This window comes from Apteryx mantelli, chromosome 3 (assembly GCF_036417845.1).
Source record: "Apteryx mantelli isolate bAptMan1 chromosome 3, bAptMan1.hap1, whole genome shotgun sequence".
Lineage (NCBI taxonomy): Eukaryota > Metazoa > Chordata > Aves > Apterygiformes > Apterygidae > Apteryx > Apteryx mantelli.
In genome coordinates this window covers 37732291-37750713 of record NC_089980.1, presented here as the reverse complement: position 1 = coordinate 37750713, position 18423 = coordinate 37732291, and the positions used below count along the sequence as shown (strand labels likewise).

General features: G+C 37.9%; 1 long non-coding RNA gene across 1 annotated transcript; it reads left to right on the top strand.

The window, feature by feature from the left end:
* Window positions 1-9887: 9887 nt before the first annotated feature.
* LOC136991663 (uncharacterized) lies at window positions 9888-16967 on the top strand. The gene is made up of 3 exons (XR_010883873.1): window positions 9888-9916; window positions 11464-11582; window positions 16874-16967. It is a non-coding gene; the product is annotated as an uncharacterized lncRNA (long non-coding RNA).
* Window positions 16968-18423: the final 1456 nt, after the last annotated feature.

Sequence of the window (18423 nt, the reverse complement as noted above, 5' to 3'; positions counted from 1 at the left end):
AGGTTGGGTATATTTTCAAAGGATGAGTGAGACAATAACATTTTGAGACCCTTGGCTTATTTTTGGCATTTGACTGCAAGAAGAAATCACATTCACATGATATTTGAAAAAAGAATAAGGTTATATCAATTTAATCAATTGTCAGGTCTGCAAGCTTTACTTACCTAACTCTTCAGCTAATGCCACCAGTATCTCAATAGAGCTATTCATTGGGTAAAGTAGATTTTAATTCAAGTAATGGTGGCAGAAGTAACATAAGTTTAACTTGTTTATCCCTACACCATGAAATAAATTCCTCTGTAACAAAGGCCTCCTCTTCTGCCTCCTTTTCTTATTCTCCATAGTATCTTATTCCAACTGTATTAAAGTACCATAGCAGTGAAATACAATTACCAGTAAGTAACAAGTTAATCTGACATAGCCTAACTGTCTAAAAGTTGTAGTGATCTGAACCAGTTGCTTTGGCTACTTCTAAAATTGAGGCAAAGTAATAGGTGTCCCCTCAAAGTTGTTCATTCAATCCTAGGAATGCCTAGTTGGCTAACTTAAAACAGTTGTCCAACTTTTAATGCTTAAGCGAGATGAAACCTGGTATAAGTATGGCAGGATCTCACCCTCTGTTTGCAGAAGTGGTCATGTTATATTTTTATATATTGTCCTTTCTAGGTGGAGCTGAAGGAGATAAAGATGGTATTATAGAATTCAAAAATAACCTGTGAGTCATTACAATACGTTATGTAGTCTACGAAACCTACATTCTCTCAGCTATTAAAAATAATAAGATTTTTATTGGCTAAAGTGGCAATCATCTGTTACAATTTGTATATTATGTAGCATATCCATTCCTGCTCAGCCGCTTTCTGAGCAGTCGTTTACTTTACTGTGCCACAAGGTGGGATGCAAGCCAGCAATATGAACAACATAAAATAATGATAGTGGGTACAAACCTATCAGTAGCACACCTTCAGCTCAAATATTTACTGTATGTAACGCTCTTGGTCCTGCAGTACACAAAGAACCTTTTGTCCAGATAGCCAGTAGAAGTCATGGAGAATCACTTTATATTTTCTGCAGAAAGCACTGAGATTAGCCAGAGCAGAAAAAAAAGTCGAAGTGTCATTCCTGATCGGGCAAACATTCATTCAGAACAAAGATTTTGTTTTTATGGCTGTATTTTTTAACAAGTACACAGTTTTGCAGAAATAAGGAAAGATCCCAAACTGAGTTATTGTCCTAAACACACTTCTACACAACTTTTCCTGTTCTCTGTGCCATATATTTAAGGTGAAGCTACTGCCCATGGATTACTGAGCCCAACAAAGACAAAGTAACATTAGGAGTGGTAGAGCTATATAGTCAGAATGGGCCTGATGTGTTCTCAGTTCTAACATAGATCTGAGAACATGTCTGGGTCCAGAAAGGGTTAATTATAAAATCTTGCAGTACTGACTTAATGAATGTGCTATATTGGTGATACTGACACTGTGGAAACTTTTTTTTTTTTTCCAGAAGATTTGTATTCTCAGTGGAAAATGTCTGGACTTTGCTCATTTGATGGTCAAGTGGCAGAGAGACACAAATAACTTGCCTTGAATGAGGTAGAATAGTTTTCCTAACTTACTTTTTTAACATCTCTCCAACCAACTTAGTGCTTGGAACCAGGCAAAGTCCCCTCTTCTGTAGGCCCCCCATGTGTGACAGATGAGACAGTGGGGTTCCTCAGCACTGCATTGCTTGTGTTTCACTTATTTGCAGAAATTCAGTCCCCTCTGCTTTACACTGCCCGTAAAACCAGCTTTCAGCAGACCATGCTTGTTCTTCAGACATTTTAAATGGAACAATGCATTATTCATATGCCCTAATATGAATTCATGGCCCTTCCACAAAGGAAATTACTTTTACCTAGTTCTAAGACTTCTCCCATTCAAGAAAATTAAATGAAGCACTCAGAGGTGGTTTTAATTGCTTACGACTCAGTTGAGAAACTTCTAAGAATGAGTTTCTTTCTGTAATGTAACTTGAGAGCTCATTCATTGAATATAATTATGCTGTATGATGGATTTGGATGTATAAGTGGGGAGCTAAATAGGACGGAGATGACAAAATAATGGTAATAAAAATAATAGCACTTGAGTTATGTGATACTTCCTCACAGTGTACATCACCTGACACTCTCTCTGAATACTAATGTAGCCTTGTGGCTTACTCCTATAGCATATATTTAGCAAACTGCCTACATTGTCCCTCTTCTGGACTTTAGCATACAAATGGCGCAGCTGCATGCTTTGAAGAGGTGGGAGTGGGAAGGCATTTCATCCTGACTGCAAAACTGCATCCTTGGGTCAGTGTGTTTCCCCTCAGATCTGTGAGGCTGTGTGGTGATTTGCACAGTGACAGAGATTAGCCATACCTCTGCTCTTTCCCTGCCTGGGGGTGTTGAAGTCCCTAAGACCTGTAAAGGCTGCTGGGTGCAGATCCACGTGAGCGACACCATGGTGACTCAGATAAGGCACCGAAGTTGCTAACCACTAATGAAACCTCCATGACTTTTTCAATAGCTGTGTATTAGAAAAGGCATTTATAGATTCTTTAGCACAGAACAAACACATTTTATCAGTCACGTGAATGAATGTGTCTGCCTGTCTAAATTGCTGTATGGTACCAGGTCTGTTCCTGTCAATCTGTAACTAGCAGGCTGGCTGGAGAAAAATCACTTTGCCACCTTAATAAAGTGTTCACTGTGTTCAGCAGAGGAGGAGAATAGGCCATACATTCATAGACAGTAACTCATGGAGATGACTGAAGTATAGCTTAAAAGAGAGAAGAACATTTCTGAACATGAGATATGTGGGGAGGAAGGGCTTATTGCTGGACTTTTTCTTTTTTGAGTGCTAACTTTCACTGTAACTTAAGAAACCAGACTACATGTGCTTTCCAGACTCCCTGGTTTTGTCTAGTGAGATGAATCCAGCCTTTCCCACTTTTCTGTTTCTCTTTTCCCACTTTCTTCCAGATGTGCAGGCCTGCATAAAACAGCAGGATTCCAGTTACAATGATACTTTCCCATTCACTATTCATCCAGTTTTTTCTTGATGTGAAAATGAAATGTGACCCCGAATAACCCATTGGGAGGGGGGGTTTCTACCATTATGTACACACGATTTATTTTTTCCAGAGTGTTTTTTTAATTTCATCTTTTTTTCAAGTACTAAAACAAAACAAAAACCCACAAACATGAAGGAAAAAAAAATTGGATGTATGCAGGAGACTCCTATTCAAACCAATGGCATCTGAGGACAGGAATTATCTTCTAGATGGAACAAATGAGCAAGACACTGATACATCATGATTACTAATTAATAAAAACAATATCAAGACCCATAATGATGAGACTCAGAAAAATGACTACTGCAAACAATACCAGCATTCTTGCTAAGAGGATAGAGATGAATAATAAAAAATATAAAGAGCAAAACCTCTGACACTAAGTCCTGGAGCAAAAGTTTCATTTGCTTCAGTATCAGTTTTTCTAGAATCACAGAAACATAGAACTGTACAGAATAACTGAAAAAGAAGAGTAAATATTATGATATTTATCTCATTTTTAGTACTGGCTAGGGGATTATAATGCTGTTCTATTTTTCTTTTTGAGGCAATGGGGGAGAGCAAAAAGAGTGCATTCCTTTATGTTGTGCAGTTTTTACATCAGAGTTGGGACGTGTGGCATTTTACAAGCTAAACAAAGAATATTCAGAGGCAAGCTGAAGTGTAGCCGTGTTTCTCTCAGGTCATGTGACCTTTCCATAAAGAGAGCAGTTTTAAAAAAGTGACAGAATGCTTTAGGTGGAGCCATGATAGTTTGAGTCTGGGAGAAGGATGAATGAAGATATGAGGACTTTGAAAGAAAAGCTAGAAAAGACCTGAGAGAAGAGAGAAAGAGCCTGATTAGCCAGTGGTCACTTACCTCCAGAAAAATTTAATCGATCATTTAAGATCAACTTGAAGAGAACGTGGCTTGCTTTCTTCTTAAAAGCTCTAAACAATGCTTTCTTATTAAGAGTCTGCTGAAGAGAAAATATTAATAACACTTATAAAGCGGTCAGAGGGGAATTGAATTGATTTTTGTTGCTCAGCATAAGCATTTCCAAAGTTAGAGGAGTTTTGTTAACTGACTTCTTGCTGCCCTGACAATTCTACTCATAGGGATCAGAAGAATGTGCTGAACTATGCTGGAGAAACTGTGTTCAAAATCAGCTGCTACAAATGTGTTTGGCTTCTCAGGTGTTGGTAGTGCCAGTCCTGCGCCAGAGCTAACCTGTGGTCTTAAAACACACTAAAAAAGGTAAAGTAAAAAAAGGAAAGGTTTCATTCAGGGGTCCAGAGGAGAAAATTGTGTCCTGATGTAAAACCCAGTGAATCCCAATAACCTCTCAAAACAAGTTGCTCCAGGCAATGTTCTCCACCCAATTACCCCATTTCTGTGCCTCAGGAGATCCTGTCCCCTGAACAAGATTAAAGCTCTGTTGAACAAAACCAGCACATTTCTACCAACTTCAAAAATTTGTTAACCTTAGCAGTATAGACACTTTGGTCTCATTCCCCTTTCCATCTCCATAAGCTGCTGAATCACAGCTTCTTAATGATTGCAGCTGGTCTCACTAAGGGATTATTTAGTACTTATGAAAAATCTAGTCCCTAATTACTATATCCTCTCAGGAATGTGCTGGCTCTAATTGTGTAACAGTGGTGGAGCTGAGGATGCTTTTCTCTCTTAGGAGAGTCCCAGCATTTGGAAAACCAGGCCTTGAGTCATTTAGAGGGTAGTTTTTGCCCTTCTTTTTAATCTGTGGCTGTGATGGTTGCTGTCCTGCCCAAAGGCAGGGCTTGAGCCAGGAGCCTTCAGAACCAAGAGTACGTGCTTGGTTTCTTGAGCAAAGCAGCTTGATGCCTTAAGTTTTCTGTGGCTTGGTAACAGAAAAGATCCAGTGGTCAGTGGGTTATGCTCACAGAATTTTCCATTGGTTTCTGTCAGGAACATTGATTTCTCCAACTATCTTCTTTGATTTTTTTGACATTTAGTTAGTCACATATTTATTACTTTCAAATCACATTGTCTTTCGTGCATTTGCAATAAAGACGGTACAATCTTACAGCAGGGGAGTCTCATATAGTTGGTTGTGTATCTGCAGACCTATTTAAGTTACCAAATGTTTTAATAGAAGTGTCATGCTCTATTGTAATTCTGATTGCAAGAATGTAGGTTCAAAATGACTAGATCTTTATAAAACTTAATCTTATGATTAACATTTGTCCCTAGAATATTTTCTTTGAAAAATACTGGAGTGTAGTTGGATTTTTCTTTATGTTGCTCTGCTTGGTTACTATCATGATCTGAATTAACTGAATTAATGATTCCCTTTAGCAATGATTCCCTTTAGCAATTTAAATGATTGTATTTCTGCAGAATCTAATGCTCTGACCAAAACAGAGGCATACCCAATTGTATACATCCTCATAGACATCTGTATATCATTTGAATAGATGATTGGCTTGAAATACAGCTCTTTAACATCAACATAGAAATTGGACTCAGAAGGCATGATTCATGAAAAAAATAGTTTTTACGCCAAAGGAGATTTCCTAGTGTAAGGCTAAACTATAAACTGAGAAATTACTTTGAGATTTGCTTGGAGCACTTGTTCAAGGAATTGCATAGCAAAATATACCTTTCGAACTAGAAGTAGCTGGAAGAATGGCCTGTTGATATTACTCCTCACTTTCTTTACAATAGATCCTGGTATTCTAATTTTCCTTATTTTGGAGCTTGGGTAGATAATATACGGGTGGCATAGGTGAGAAAAGAAAGGTACAAAGCAAGTCTACTATATCATTATGATTCCAGCCTGACTCTCCTGACATGTAGCCCCTTTCCTGCGTTGGCTGACAACACAGTACAGGCTGCGGAGTTCTTCCTTTCGCAGCAGTGTTGAGCTACCTTGTGGAATGAAAATAATTCATCTCATTGCAAACTTTGGAGGAAAGTTAAATGATGGACTTTCTTCCATGCTGGTTTAAAACTGGTGAAACTACTGAGTTCATGAGATTTTGATGTCTGACACCCAGTGGGATAGAAGAAGAATCAGGCTCACAAATTCTACTTTAGAAGTCTGGTAAAAAAAGTCACATTTGCAAAGGCTGAGCACTTGCTGTGCACTTGACAAGATTTTAAACAATTAGGCAACCAGCAATGCCTTTTGATCCCATGGAAACAGCTCTAGAAAAAAGCCCTTCCTACACTGAAACAGTGATTAGTTTAAAGCATTTGATCCCATTTTTGGCAGTTTGATGACAGTTTCCATGGGGATGGAAGTAGAAGCTTGCTGAAGTGTTATCATAACTCCTGAAAATTACACAGATGGAGGTTAAAAGATGCAAATTACATTTCAACAGCACCTGTAAATTTATTAATTTTGTGAGAGGGAGAAAGGAAAGACAATGAAATGTTTTTCCTACTTCTCTGTCTGCAATACATCTTTGATGAATGATGCAACTAGTTAGGATAAAATAAAATAATATTTTGGGTCTCTTTCATAGTTCTGCAATGTAGTAATATTTACTGCTTCAAGAACATGATGACCAGGGGTGTCAAATTTCTTCTAAAGTGGATATTGTTATGCTCATGTTATAAATTGGAGAACTGAGTCAGAAAAAAGGTTAAGCGGCCAAAAGACCAGGAACTGGTGATATTGTTGGAAAAACACTGTCTACTTCTTTCTGGACTAAAGCCTGGGCCATATGACTGTCCTGCTTAGATAATGAAATATTTTTCAGGATTCCTGTGTCAGGGCCCTGAGGGCACTGCCAGGCCTGAAAATGCCTGCAGCTGCCCCAGGGCCTCCCCCTGCCCAGACCTAGCCCTCATTTCAGCCCAGCCTGGGGCCATCAGTTGCTGCCCCATAGCGCTGCGGCAGTGCCAGGCTGAAAGGGGACCCTGGGCCAGGGCAGGGTTGGGGGTGTCCAGGAGGTGGGCAGGGACAGGGAGGGCTTCGGTGCCCCCAGGTGCCCTGTGAGGACCAGAGCAAGGAGTGTGAGAATTTCCACCAGAGCTGATTTTCAAAGCTTTTCTGCTCAGGCTGTACAGAAATTGAAAGGTAAATTTTGTAACTTCTGAAAATGACCTCAAACTGAGTGCAGCACCATCTAGTCTTTCTAACATATCTCGCCTGTGCTTAATTTGGGGAAATGATCACATTTGAACCTGATGCTCTCTCTCTCTGTTTCGGCTGACATGTTGGGCCTGAAACTTGAAGGGTTTGAATTGCTTTTGCTTTGATGATTCTTGCACACAGTCAAACAGATACCTAATGGGATTTTTTGGAGGGGAGGAGGGGAGATTTGGGAGGGGAGGAAGAGAGTGTATGAATTCTTAAAAACCCAGACTCAGAAAAGTTCTTATCACCCTTTTTTTTCCCTTCATTTTTCTAGTATACTAGTTAGTAACATTGAGGAATAGTTTGTGACGCTGAATTCAGCTTTCTCCCCCTGTGGAATATCTGCAAGCAGATTAAATTCTTGTAAATAGATTCATGACTTGAAAAAAATTACTATGTGGATTGCTCATGGAAAATCTAATTTTGAACAGTGTTGCTTAATTGTGATTTGTTAGAGAGTTGCGTGGCATCATTCTTCTGGCCTGATCTGATGAACAGTGAGGTGCAACTGTGTATTCCCTGCTAGCTCACAGTTTCCTATGAAAGGGCATAGGAGAGACTAAAGAACAGACATATGCTGTCCTTCATTTAACGCTGTCTAGATACTGAATTGTTACTGAACTATTATAGGTTCCACTTTGTTGTTTTAAATGGTATTGTGAATTCTAATATGTTTCAATATATCTTTCCTTTTGAAATTGTTTCATGAAACTTTGCAATTACAGCTGAAGTTAATTTTAATTTGAAGCTGACTCCTAACCTAATCAACATGTGGCATATTACTATAGTCTGCCTAAATCTATTTACACAAAGAAAATATGGTTTCCACTGTCCTATTTGAATAGGAACAAACATCAATCACTTCACAAATGTTAAGGAACTGAGAGAACAAAGATTTGAAGATGAACGCTACATAATTTCTTAGTACACGGCTCTTGAGCCAAATGATTCATATCTATTGGTTTTTCAAACCTCCATCTGTATTTTTATTACTTTGTGAAAAGTCAGCTTTGTTAGAATTGCTGAATCAGACTAAGAATGTATCATTTGCGACAGTTGAAATATGAATTTTAATTTTTCTGATTTGTTTTTGAATATATATTTAAATAAAAGCTGACCCATTTTAAACCATTTTTTAAATAAATTGTTTAACTTTGTCCTGCAATAAATGGCATAAACAATGATTAAAGAAATGTCTAATCTCACAAAGAAATCCAGGAATTTCAGAAAATCCTGTAAAGAGGATAATCACAGGTTGAATTGCAGGGCCATGGAGTTTGTCTGTGTTTGGAAGAGTTACAAAATCAAAAACATTAATGTTTAAATGTACTGTGAGTGTCTAAAATCAAATCAAAGGTCACCAATCACTATTTCAAGGATTAGCCTTCATTTTGTTAATTCTCTGTAACTGTGAAGTCAAGAAGACATTCAAGTTCAGCCTGTATTATAAAAGTGCTTTTCGTATTTTAAAATCACTGAAACACTCTCCATCATCTCCATCTCCCTTCATATAGAACTCAAAAATTGCAATTTTCTACACTTTCTTAATTGTCAGAAGTAATTTCTCTTAGATGAAAAAATTTTTAATCTTTCAGTAACTGTGGGGATGTGCTTTAACATTTCTATATGCTCAAGATAAAATGTTTATTATTCTTCTGAAATCATTTTCACAGGTAGAAGAAAAGTGACTGAAAACTTTTGTTACCCAGTGTCCAGGATTGAAGGATGACTTACTGATAATGCATCCTGGTATGTTATGCAGTAGGTAAACTAAATATTAAATTGAAAGCAAATATTCATTCTCATTTTCAATTAATTTGTAGGCAGAAAGGCATTGCTAACAGTAATATCAGCACTTGTAAATGGTGCTACATTGTCAAAGTTTGAATGGGTCAATTTTAGTTTATGCTATATTTCCAAATATTTTAGTTATATTCACTTTTGACTGAAAAATTTCAAATAGAAAATGAATTATTTTGCTTTCAAATACGTAGTAATGAACAACTTTCAAAACCATATGGAGATTGTTGTGATTGGTCACTTTAAAGATGACAGAGAAAATTAAGCTCTGTTAAACTAATTTTTAAATTATTTGCACAGCTGAAAGAAAAGATAATACAATGCTGGGAATAGTAACCTTTCTTCTACTAGGATATATAACTTAAACTATTGTGAACCTTGGAGCATTACACTACTTAACTTACTGTTGCATACTGTTGCTTATATGAATGAAATAACACAAAATTGTGGTATATTTTTATTACTTTTTTAGCACTCACATGTGTTTCCTGCATTTGATCATTTCTTTAGCAAAGAAAAATAATTTTATTCTTAAAAGCTATGCTGCCTTTTTTTTTTTTTTTTGCTTTGTTCTGCTTGTATATTTGTATCTGAGAGTCCACCATGAACAACTGAGAAATTTCTGCATAAAGTGCAGCTTTGTGGTAAATATTAGTCTTTATTGAGCCACATGAAATCATCTTCCAGCTCACTCTGGAAAGAACAAACCGTTTTTTAGGAATCAGATGTTATCCCATGTTGATGAGAGGTAATCATTAGTCATTAGCATGTCTATGATCTGTGAAAGAAATGCAATAAGCTAAAAATTCCCAGTTAGAGTCAACCTTAGCTCCTGATCACCCTGCTTTGTATTTACAGCAAACTGAGCCTGTAGACCCCAGATACTATGAAGAATCTTTCCCACAGTAAGTATGCAGGATAAATCTTTAAACACCAGATGATTAAACATAGAGGAAAATCCTGGCTAAATTCTTTTAAGGGCAGACCAGAACTGTTCTAGAAATTTATTTCACTTTTTTTTTTTTTTAATTTGTGTTTCAGGGGCATTTCTAAAATGAGTTTGTAAACTAGTTTAGAATACTTTAGTTTTAAAAGCACCGCATAAGGGTAAACTGTTGTTTTTGAGAACAAGCATGTTTGACAGGATTACAGGTGACCTGCTTTTATACAGAAATGGAACATCAAACTGTTCAGATTCAGGCACATGGAAGACCCCAAGGGAAGTGACTGTTCTCAGTGCTTCTAGCTGCTATATCCCATGTCTTTGTCTCATTCTGGACAACTTTATCAACATGCAAGCAGTGGTCTTGGTGTAGGATTTAAGGGAATCTTCACCCCATTTTTTAAAGGTGTTCTTCCTCAATTTTTTTATGACATTCCTACACTGTCAGTATACAAAGCTCAAAGGGAAACCATCTCTCTTTCAAGAGCCACCAAATGGCTCTGATGTCCTATTTTTAACAAACTCAGCTGCTCAAAACATAGCAGCACAGTATAGAAAAGCCTTCTGTAGCCTGGAATCACCTTTATTTGTAAAGAAGAAATAAAACTTTATAAAGCTTCTGAACCTGGGTAAGCATTTCTAAAAAGCTCTGGTAAAATGTCCTCCTAGAAACTTCTAGGCCCTCTCAGAAGAGAAGATGGTTTCTTATATGCACAGTGCACTTGTACAGCAAGTGTTTGCTGTTTGCATATCTGTTAACAAATTTTTAAAGAATTTTTCTTTCTCCTTATATGCTATTTCATTACCTATATGTACCAAAAAATAAAGGTGGGGGGTTAATATCATGACTTTATGGGCAAAATCTCAATGATGAAGCTATGTCCCTGGGTTTTATTTCAGATTAGCAAATTACTACATTACTGCAGCAATACAAACAGAATTTATTTTAAATTTTTAAATATTTTTTATTTCTATTCTGGTTGTTGGTTTTTGTTAATAAGGTCCTCCAGTGAAATGCTACACTGAAAATAAGGTTACTTAATGTTTATATCTTACTTCGATCTTTAAAGATGAATAAAGCAACAAGAAATTAATAAAATAAGGTATTGCTCTTGAAATAAGGGATGGAAAGTCATTGTGTCTGATCTATTTTCAGCACTTTCTGACCTTTGAAAAATCGGATGTCTTTATTTTCCCTCTGTAATTCTTGCATATCTTTACTGTAGACCGCTGGTCTTCAGTCTATGATTATCTTTCTGAAAAAGAAATTTTTGTGGAATTCTTAGATTTCTGTTCATGTAAGACAAATTTCATATGCAGCTCTCAAGAGTGGAAGTTGCTTGCAGATTTCTATGAATGTAGTGCTTGTTTTGCAAATAGCATTCTTCAGAATGAACATATTTAAAATGAACTAAAAGTTTCAACATTTAGAGACTTAGAAAGTAAATAATCGATGTAGAAATTCAGTTTCTGCTTACGTATTAATTTCTTCTCCCCCAAATATCATAGGTATCTTGGATTCCAAGACTTGCTTATTAAGGACAGTAAGAAGCACAGCAAAAATGTCATCTGTGACTTTATATGATGAATCCTGGCAGTTGCTACAACTCATCACTTCTAGAAACAATGTATGAGTAGCTGAGCCTGAATCTTGGTGTAGTAGACTGTGTGTACAGAGATTTCTAAATATATATGTAGTAAATCAGAGTCATTTACTGTCAGTGAAATCGATATAGATCTTAAAAATGCCTAAATCTATTTTTGATGTTGAAAATTGAGAGCTATTACTGAGATTTTAGCTCATGTGAGCTATATGATGCTCTTTTAAGAAACTATGTGACTGTTTATCTGTGGCCAAGTAGTCTGCAACAGGAGTTGCTATGACTGTCCTGATATCTGCATCTCTATAGTTAATATATATACCCATACACAACACATTTTTCTGGTCTAAAAAAGAAAGGCCTTTGGTAGGGAGTGCTATCTGTTACCATGCACAAAACTGGCAAGGCATTTTGAGCAGCTGACATTTGCCTTCACATGAAGGATATTCCTTCTTTGGCTTTACAAAGCCATAAAGAGACCTTATGCATCGACATGTCTTGTGTCCCTTTTAACTTGTTTGCTTTAGTTCTGCAATGAGCAGTCCAAGTTGGACCTGTGACCACAGTTTATGAACTCTGTGGTTGGTGATTTTTTGGCTGAAATTCAGGTAATAATAAAGTTTAATGGTAATATAACCCCAATCTTCTCATAAAAACTCTACAGACATTTGATATTAAAAGGAGAATGGGGAGGAAAGGGACAGAAGGCAGAGTAGCGTATAACCTTTTTTCATCCCTAATGAATTTTCCCTTTACACCTTAAACATAGTCCTGTGCTATGTACTTTTCTGACAGCTCAGACAGGCATATAGGATGGGGTGAAAAATCAGAAGAAAGGTTATTCTACAGGTTGTGAAACACTTCTATTGTTGCTAGAGAAAAGGAAAAAAAAAGTTTTAGCACATTTAGAAGAAGCTTTCATCCTACGGAAATTCTCCAATGTGGTTTCATTAAAACATAAATGAAATGTTACATCTCATCCGTTACATCCCTTACATCCATTTCAATATTTTCTATGACATTTCTATTAATTATAAAATCTGTTTGTTGTGCTAGCGGTTTTCAACCTCTTTGCTCCAACACAGCCCATCTGCTCCACCTACAAACTCTTGTTGCCAGGGTCCAGAACAGTGAATTGACTGTATCACAGTTGCTTCCCCAGCAGCCAGATGTCATATGAAATCAAAATATTTAGCTGTGGGGTAGTCTTTTAATCCAGAGAGGCTACAATCCTTTAGAAAGAACAGTCTGAACCCCCCAGTCTCCCTGAGGAGTAGATACAGCTATTGACCTCAGTTTGGAAGCATTCATTTGGTTAAACCACTATAGTTGAGAGAAACATACTCAAATAACTGGAATCACATGAATAAAAAATGGTTTTAAGTGGGATCAAGCTCAAGTCTGTTACTTTACCAAGAACACTGTGTTCCATTGTGGGCCTTATATTAACAGAAGATGTAGTCAACCTCAAGGGAATTCTTAGAAGACTAACAGAGGTGTTAAAAGTATCACAATGGGGTAAAAGAGAAAGACCAACTGAGACACCATGTAGCAACTTGAAAAATGTGGCTTATTTTGGCTAAAAATTCCAAGCAGGAAAAAGCATTATTCTGTGTAGAACACAAAAAGGGTAAGGAGTATAGACTTTTCTATTCCTTTCTCAGCTGAGGAATTTTTCACTGTAGACTTGTGTTTTCCTATGATTCTTTGAAATTTTCCTACTGTGCCAGGCATTATCAATTGTTATGCAACCCTCTCTCCAGTAAGACAGGTCAAACTTGCAAAATCAAGTATATTCACCCCATCAGAATCAAAATAAGAAAGTAATTTTTAGCTTAAATGAGACACAGAGAAGCTCTGTTTCTAGAACTCCTAGAATCTGAGTGAACACAGCAGCAGAAAAAAAAATCTATCAAAGGGGCCAAGCTTTAAGGCAGGGAAGAAGGTAGGCTAGATGGTCTCAGGAGGTCTTCCCACCTCTAGGTTGCCATATAATATCTAAAATTATACCATTATACTTGTTTTCTTATAACACCTTTTATCCGTGATCTCAAAGCAAGGTAGTACCATTGTTCTCATTTACAGGTGGCAAAGTCAGTCATTAGGTGAAGGGATGGGTCCAAGGTCATCCAAGACACCATAGCTGTGGGTCCCATGGAGCAGTTCTAGAAACCGTCATGTCCTCAAAGTATGGAATTTAGAATATAACCACATATTGCATTTTACATCAATGCTCTGTACTTGGTCTATGTGTGGCAATTCAGTGATGTTCCAGTGAGGCTGCTTCTTTATGTGCAAAAAAGAGACACATCATATTTTCTACTGAGAGCTCAGAAATTTGAGCTCTAAAGAAATCAAAAAATTCACTGGATATCTTGAAGCCTTTGATAGCGAGTCCTTATTCAGGAGATGTTCTGCCCCTTTTGTCTTCACCTACAGCTCCTGGGAGGATGCTAGTGAAACAGAAAGGAGTTAAATGGTGTTGTATCTGTCATCATTAGAAAACAGAAAAGGAAGGGCTTATATATACAAGAAGCAGATACCTTAAAAAAACGCCAGTCAATGTATTCCCATACAATACCAACAAAGCTGGCTGGAAAATGCAGTTTTTTGCATGCCCCTACCCCAATATCTTTTTGGCCAAACATCTAAGTATTTCACCTCAAAACCACCTGCTGGTGGTGCTTCAGAGAAGTATAGCTTATCTTGCTACTATACATACTATTATACATCTGGTTGGACTCTTGTGTTGCACTGTGGCCTGTCCTTATGCTGAAAGAAACATGGCCAGGAGGCCTCATGCGAGTTAGTCTCTCCAGACTTAGTCTGGGTAATATCTGAAGCATTCTTCATAGGTGTTCCTCTCTTTCCATTGCCTGTAATAGGAACTAGAGGGTGATAAGGCTTCCAGCTAAAGCCCTACAGTTAGTTGTTAGGCAAGAGGATTTGCCTGTGTTTTTTTCTACTAAGCTCTACACCCAGCTTCTTTGGCATTTCTCCCTTGTGTTTTTGTCTCTATCCTCTTTTCCCCTCCTGGTCTTTCCCATGCTCCTCTTTCCAGCCCCTGTCTTGTCTTACTCAATGACTTCCTTTCCTCTGGTTATTTGGTTTTGGTCTAGCCAAAGTGAGATTTCTTAAAAGTTCTGTGTTTAGTATGAACATCTGGAGAAGATGATGCTCAACCATTCTCATAATAATATGAGTATATTGTGCTACTGGAGTGTGCTCTCTCTCTTGGGAGTTGAGATGGTAAGCCGAAAAAGGCAAAAGATGTGTGCCAAGGAGGGAGTCTGAAATTGATACATATTTCCTCACCAAAAAATAAAAGTCCAAAAGCTATGTAACGAAGTCTTTTGTAATAAAAAATTGCACCATAAGATTCCACCAGGACAAGGCTTCAGGCTTGGAGTCATAGGGAGCATTTCCATGTTCAAACTTCAGTTCTTGTTCCGCTGCTGTGTATTGAAGAATAAAAGCTGTTTCTTGCTAAGAGAGCTCTAGGGGACAAATACATGATTTTTCTAGAGCTTTGGGACTGCTATTATTGCCCTGCCTAGATTCCTCACGATGAACTCACCTTTCTCTCTTTTCCACTGTGTCCACAGACAATTCAGTCAAAAATTCAGGATATATGTTCTTCTTTTCTAGTGACTGTGCCTGAATATAGCATGGGGCATAATCATTATAAAATGCCACTGGTAGGATGTGGCAATGTTTTAGATTCAGCTTGCACCAATACATGTAAGTACATAAGGTGTAATGCAGTGGAGAATGTGATGCAATCTTTATATTTCACTTCACCTTCTTCCTCCTCTTCCTAGCCATCTTTAGTTAGAAGACCTACAGAATTTGAGGGAAGAGTATAGAATATACCTGATACATTTAGCAGGTCAAGAGATTTCCTTGTAAATGAGAATTTTGCTTTGTTGTCTGGGAGAGAAGGTGCAAATTTACTTGAACTGCCATGACTCCAGGATGGCAGATACCCCCATTTCTGTTGAGAAGGAGCTTTTACAAGCAGCCATGAGATGTGATTTTTTTTGGCAGAAAACATAACAGCAAGGCAAAGTTCTTTAATAAATAGAGAGTCCAAAGACACATGATCACAAGATAGGACTTCTGTTCCTTAAAATGTATTCATACTCATGTTGCAGACACTTTTCACATTTTTTGCTTCACATGGATGCATAGAGATGTGATTTAAAGCAGCTGAAGTGGCTTTTTTACAATTAATCACAAAATAGAGCCTCAGTTAATCTGTCTCACAAATATCTGTTTCCTCAAGGACTCATCAGAGCTTCATGGCAGTAGCATTAATTGTAATTCTCAATCCAGTGCATTAAAAAGAAAATGTGGATTTATCTGTGTGGCTAAGCAAATTCTCCAAATCTGACTATTGTGACTGTGAAAGGTCTAAAGGTGTTTGTCTAAACAGGTGTTTGACAGCTTGGGGTACATCTGAACTCCCACTTGCCCCTCCCCAACAGTAGTTCACATAGTGGATTTGTTTTATACCTCTATGGTCTTGAAACAGAAGGGGAAATACAACTGGGTAGGAGATGATGTCAGCCTCTCTGTTATCCAAAGATACAGTGAGTATGTGTGTGCGTTTTTGGAAAAAGGGAAAAGATACTGGCTTTGAACCCAAGTTAGCCAGCTGTGTCTGCCATGCCATTACTGTTGCTGGATCTGTACTGAGAGAGGAAAAAATAGTCCTTTGGACCCTCTGCTTCTGCAGCTGTCAGACAAAGGTTTGAGCTTCCTGCAAAGGCTGTGAAGACATCATTTTTCAAAAGGTCTAGGGAAAGCTTTATAAAAGCAGAGAGATGGAGGAGAAACCTCTCCCTCTCCTTTCTCCCTCCCATCTACAGGGCATTCGTCCACTGGTGTGCCAGGAATGAAATCTGATTTCCTGTGCATACTTGGGCCCAAATCCTCAGCTAGTTTGGCACAGCTCTTCCAAAGTCAATGGAGCTACCCCATGCAGGACCTGGCAGCTGAGGATGTAGCCGTCAGTGTTATTCTTAGACTCTCTGGCATGCTGAATTCAGAGAGGAATATTGTGTTGGTCTGTGCACTCGCTGACTAGGTGAGCAGATCTCACAGCCACGAAGGTGAGCAGATGTGAGTTTTGGAGAGGGAGTGCACTGTTTTGGGGAACTGAGTCCTAGCTGTTCTGTGTTTGCTTCAAGGGTGGAAATCTACAGACTACTGGGACAGAGTTAAGTCCTTTGGGAAACTGTAGTTTTCATGAGTCTGAAAGTCTGACTTTATGCACTCTCTTAATTTATTTAACCATTTCTTTTCTCTCCTGACAGAAACTAATCCCAAATCTGGATTTTTCATTTTCCTTTTTATATTTTGTGCCTGAGTTTCTGCCAGATTACACCCATGTGACACTTGAGCCTTTAGTCACATAGCTGGTGAGTGAGCTTAAGGAAGTATACATTTTCTGCACCTTAATCATTCTAAGGACCACAAAACTACATCTAATGCATCTGTAAACCAGTCACATGGGAAGGAAAGTCTGGAAGTACTGAGCAAACTGAAATCACTTGCTGAGTGCTTGGAGAAATTCTTCCACTTTTTAGGAGGAATGTGGCAACTGTTAAACAGTACGTGGCAACCACACAGACAGTTTGGACAGGATGGGAAAAAGGAATACAATATTCTAGTGGGAACCGTGGGGGAAATACAGAGACAGAATGCAATGTAACACACACCAAGATCTTTTTTGTGCAAAATAATGCATAATTGAAGGGGTAAGGGGTGTAAGGGAAGAGAGGAATACGAAAAATAGACTTCCCCGCCACGAAATGGATATTATTTAAAAACAATAGCTGCACATTTCACAAATTACTGAAAAATATGATGCAGAAGAATGCAGAGACAAATATACATGTGAAGAGGGGGTGTGGGAGAGCAAGAGAAATCTCTTAAAATCAGCTAGATACTGCTGGTTAATTTCAAGACTACAGGAGGAGTACTTATTCTAATCTATGTGTGCTGCTTCTTGATACCATCTAATTAAAAAGTATATGGAAGAGAATTTTACTAAAATTGTTATCATGGAACATAAAACAGTGGGGATTTCCTTGTGGGGACTTCCTAAGCTGAACTTTAAATAGGACTTTAAATCTTTTTCTCTTTCTAAGACTGTTCTTTTGTACTTGCAGTTATTTTCGTGTGAATTCTGAGCCCACAGCCACACAACTGAAGGACATTTTTCAAAAGAATTTAGCTCCTACTTTCCACCTAGGATATGTGAAAAACTTTAAAAACTTTTAGTCCCCTATTTAAAAAAAATGCAGCCTCAAGTTCCTGGCCTTATCTGGTGGATATTGAACACTTTGGAGAATCTGAGCCTTATTTAGCTGCCTAATTGGGCACTTCTGGTGATTGGTGGAGCATGTGAAAATTTGCTGTTTGCCCTGAATGCTGAAACGATGCCACTCAACCTCTCTCGTATGCTCTAGGTTGCACTTGGTCTGAGATCGTACATCACAGATGTGGTTCATTGCTGCTTTATTTTCAGATTTGCTGTGTTTCCATGGGCTTGACCTGTGAGTTTCTGAGTACTATTGACTGCTGCTGAAATCCTTTTGGTTGTGGAGGGTGCTCCACAGCTCACCAACCCAAGTCTCATGGTATTATCCCATCACATGCTTGTTCCTCTGCTTCAGCCTCTTCTAGAAGCATTGGAGTATTTTTGGTTTGTTTTTTGTTTTCTTCCTGGAATGAATTAAAAATGTTATTTGACTCAAGACTTTTGAAGCTGTTGCTGTTATTGATGCTAGAAACTTGTGTAAGTAGCATAAGTAAACCTGCTTTGCAGAGGCTACCTTTGAAGACTCTTGATCTGTATGCT